The 4,617-nt window shown below is 37.8% G+C and overlaps 1 long non-coding RNA gene across 1 annotated transcript; it reads right to left on the reverse strand.

Moving 5' to 3' along the window:
• Nucleotides 1–1,516: 1,516 nt before the first annotated feature.
• LOC119520267 lies at nt 1,517–2,883 on the reverse strand. Its single transcript, XR_005214155.1, has 3 exons — nt 2,777–2,883; nt 2,035–2,271; nt 1,517–1,650 (listed from the first exon to the last, which is right to left on the reverse strand). It is a non-coding gene; the product is annotated as an uncharacterized LOC119520267 (long non-coding RNA).
• Nucleotides 2,884–4,617: the final 1,734 nt, after the last annotated feature.

The raw sequence follows: 4,617 nt of genomic DNA on the forward strand, positions 1-4,617 counted from the left end.
CATGAAATATAAGGTACCAAGATATAGGACGAGGCTTAAGAATGGGGAGCGGTTGCTTAGTATGAGCAGAATGTTCAACTAGGATGAACTTAAATGTTTGGAAATAAACAGAGGTGTCGGTAGCAAGATGTGAGAATAACTAACAGTGCTGAATGGTGTGTGAATTAGGTGGAAAGCGGAAGCTCAGAGTCATATATGTCACCAGAAGGAAAGTTGGAGGTCAAAAGATGGGAATGTATAAAACTGAATCCTATGGTGGGCAATGTCCATGATTAACTGTACAAATATTAGAAAAATCTTCCATGAACCAGAACAAATGTATGACAATACAACTAGAAGTTAATGATAGAGGGGCATATAGGGAAGAAATATACACCTACTGCAAACTATATACTACAGTTAGTAGTATTTCAACATTCTTTCATAAACAGTAACAAATGTACTATACCAACACTATGAGTCAACAATTTAGGGGGGTTGGTTAGGGATATGGGAGGATTCGAGTTTCCTTTTCTTTTTTCATCTTTCACTTTATTTCTTGTCTGGAGTAATGAAAAGTTTCTAAAAATTGAACAAAAATTAAGTGCAGTGATGGATGCACAGCTGTATGAGGGTACCAGGGGCAACTGATTGTACACTTTGGATCTTTGGATAATTGTATGGTATCTGAACAATCCCAATAAAAAAATTTTTTTTTTAAAGTGACTTTGGAATCAAAAAGCAAATGAACATACATGTTCATTATAATTTGTCACTCTTATCATTTTCTCTCCCAGGAAACAAGAAATGTTGATTCTGTAGAAGTCATACATGAAAATAGCTTACAAAATCGAGTGCGACTTACGCCAAGCACTATTCCAAAGACCTCTACATGAATTATTAAATCCTCACAACAACCCTAAAGTAGGTAGAGATAGTATTCAAAACTAGCAGTCTGACTTCAGAGCTAACCACCGCACAACACGGTCTCATTTTCCAAGCCAGGCAAGCACTGATAGGGAAAGAAGTCAGTGATTGAGGAATTATTGCTTAATGAGGTACAGAGTTTCTGTTTGGAGTGATAAAGTTTTGGTAATGGATGATGGTAGCACATTAAAAATGTAATGAATGCCTCTGAACTGTACACTTAAAAGTGGTTAAAATGGCAAATATATATATTACCACAATAAAAATATTTTTTAACTGAAACAAAAATCCTATTAGGAATATTGGCAAAACTTGAATGGGGTGTAATGTATCAATGCTAATTCCCAGAATTTTAATTATCATAGCATGCTTATGTAAGAGAATGCCCTTATTTGAAAGAAATACACACTAAAGTAATCTGGGGTGCTAGGTCATCAAATTGGAATTGTACCTTTAAATGGTTCAAGGAAAAAAAGGTATTTGTACTGTATTTGCAACTTCTTTGTAAGTTTGAGATTACTTAAATAAACGAGTCAGAGGAAAAAAAGTCACCAGTTCCTTTAATCTCTAAGAAATACGAACAACTTTCAAAAATGTCAATTTTCATTCCTGTCTTCAAAATCCAGTGGTTCACACAGTGGTTACTCCATCCTACAGGCCAATGTGGTAGCCAGACTCCAAGATGGGCCCCAGTGCTTCTTGTACCTGTGTGGTCCCTCCCCACATTGAATCACATAATTTGACCTGTGAAACCAATATGTTATTGTAGAAATGACAGAGTATGATTCTGAAGCTAGATAATAAAAGATATTGCAACTTCTGCCTTGCTTTTGGATCCTTTTAGTTCCAAAAATCCATGCCCTGTGTGGCAAGATATTTTTGAAAATAGCTTCTGTCCCACATATTGTTCTACTTTGCCACACTCCCATAGAGAGAAGGGATCTATATCCCCTTTCCCTTGAATCTGGGTGGGCTTCTGACTGCTTCAACCAATAGAGTACCATGGAAGAGAGGTTGTGCAACATCCAAGGGTAACAGTTACGTCATAATATGTAATGGAGCTTCAGCTTTGTTCACCCAAACACTTGTACTTGGAGTATTGAGCCACTATGTAAGAAGTCTGATTACCTTGAGGCCACCACAGTCGTTGAAGTCAAGCTATATGTGAGGTCACATGTAGGTGCTCCAGTCTGCATTACTAGACTTTCAAGTCATCCCAGCCTAGGCACCAGGCATGTAAGTAAATAGATCGCCTTCAGAGAGATGATTCCAGCCCCATTTAGTCACCCTCGGCTTTCAAATTACCCCAGACATCGTGGCACAAAGACAAGTCATCTTCACTGTACCCTATTCAAATTCTTCAGTCTGTGGGAATAATAAAATGCTTGCTTTAAAACACTAAATGTGGGGTAATTTGTTATACAGCAATAGTAACTGGACACCTCCTAACTCATGATAGTTGATCTTCCTGAGACTGGGCCCTCCTCCAAGGCCCTTGAACTGATTCAGGGTAGCTATACTGCAGGTAACATCTGGTCTTAAATTGCAAAAGATAGAACCAAAATCTGCCAAATTACTTTGAGGGTTATTTAGAGTGGTTAAAGACCTTCTGAAGAACTAGATGACATCTTTTTCTCTCTCACTTTAAACATTTTTCCCTTAGTGGCTTTTAAGACTGAGTAAACAGATAAATGAAGGCAATTCACATAATAAAGGTGGTCATTAATATAGTTTAAAAATTTTTTTAAACTACTAGTTATCTCCAAGTTATTTAGAGAAAATAAAGTTGTCTTTGGGTTTATAAAATAGAATACCACCATATGACAGTAGCAATGTCTAAAAGGTACTTATTTCCAAGTTAAAAACTTACCATCACTAGGGTTTCAAACAAATACATTTCCCTCCTCCTTCAGGGATCATGGTATCTCAAAAAAACCTTCACTTTATGAATGTCAGTATTAGTGCATACAGCCACTGTCAAAAAAAAAAAAAAGCTGAAAAAGAGCCCAGACTTCAATTAGTGATATGAATGAAGCAGGTCTGGTTAAGACCAGGGCAAGCCAAGCCAAAGGGTAAAGGTTGAAACTGATTGTGTTTTAAAACTTCAACTTCCGTGTGAGACCAAGGGAAGAGATATTTATTTGGTCCAGGATCTAAATTTTCTAAACAGTACAACTCTACAGTCGATTTGTTCAAACACCACAATTGCATGGAACTTTGAGTAGGAAGTGAGATACGGTAGGTTAGTATAGGCTGGAGTGAAATAGTGACACATCCCAGAGTAATTTGGGCAGATAATAAAAAATATATTTACAGCCTCCCCCTCCCCAGCCCCGAGGATCTGGGGGAAGGTGCGGATGTGTTGAACACCCTCACCTGGACTGGTGTTGATGTTGTCACAAACACTGGGACTGGTGGTTTGATGTGCTGAGCCCTCCATCATGGGACTTGCCCTTAGGAAGCTCATTACTGCAAAGTAGAGTCTAAACTTGTATGTAATGGTGCCTAAGAGTCTCCCCCTGAGTACCTCTTTGTTGCTCAGATGTGGCCCTCTCTCTGAGCCATCTCAACAGGTGAACTCGCTGCCCTCCCCACTACGTGGGACCCGACTCCCAGGGTTGTAAATCTCCCTGGCAATGCAGAATATGACTCCCGGGGCTGAATGTGGACCCGGCATCGTGGGACTGAGAGTATCTTCTTGACCAAAAGGGGGATGCAAAATGAGATGAAATAGTTTCAGTGGCTGAGAGATTTCAAATGGAGTCGAGAGGTCACTCTGGTGGACATTCTTATGCACTATATAGATAACACCTCTTAGGTTTTAATGTATTGGAATAGCTAGAAGTAAATACCTGAACTACCAAACTCCAACCCAGCAGTCTGGACTCCTGAAGACAATTATATAATAATGTAGATTACAAGGGGTGACAGTGTGATTGTGAAGACCTTGTGGATCACACCCCCTTTATCTAGTGTATGATGAGTAGAAAAATGGGGATAAAAACTAAAGGACAAATGGGGTGGGATGGGGGGATGATTTGGGTGTTCTTTTTTCACTTTTATTTTTTATTCTTGTTCTGGTTCTTTCTGATGTAAGGAAAATGTTCAGAGATAGATTGTGGTGATGAACGCATAACTATGTTATCATACTGTGGACAATGGACTGTATACCATGGATGATTGTATGGTGTGTGAATGTATTTCAATAAAACTGAATTTAATTAAAAAAATAAAAACTAAAAAAAATAAAAATAAAAAATTTAACCAAAAAAAAACACAAAAAACCTTCACTTACGAAGATTCGTCTTGTATTATATTCTGAATAATAATAGTAGATTTAAAGTCAAGGAACAGGGGCACCCAGCTGGCTCAGTAGAGCATGAGGCTCTTAAAGTCAAGGAACAATGGTGTTGTTCAATATACCACTAAATGGAAGCTCCATGAGTTTTGTCTGTTTTGTTCACTGCTATATCCTCTTTATCTAGCACAGGGCCCATTACAAAGCAAGCACTTAAACTGAATAAATAAATAACAGAAGAGAGAAAGAGAATAAGTTATTATCTTATGATGTATAACTCCTTATTAGCATAGTTAGGCTTTTAATTTTTTAAGTCTACAAACAAGACAAACACTATTTTCCAGGTTGAAGGGGATAATGGGATATGTCTATTGGTGAATCAGCAAAAGGTAAATAAAAACCAACAATTATTC

Source organism: Choloepus didactylus, chromosome 2, assembly GCF_015220235.1.
Source record: "Choloepus didactylus isolate mChoDid1 chromosome 2, mChoDid1.pri, whole genome shotgun sequence".
Taxonomy (NCBI): domain Eukaryota; kingdom Metazoa; phylum Chordata; class Mammalia; order Pilosa; family Megalonychidae; genus Choloepus; species Choloepus didactylus.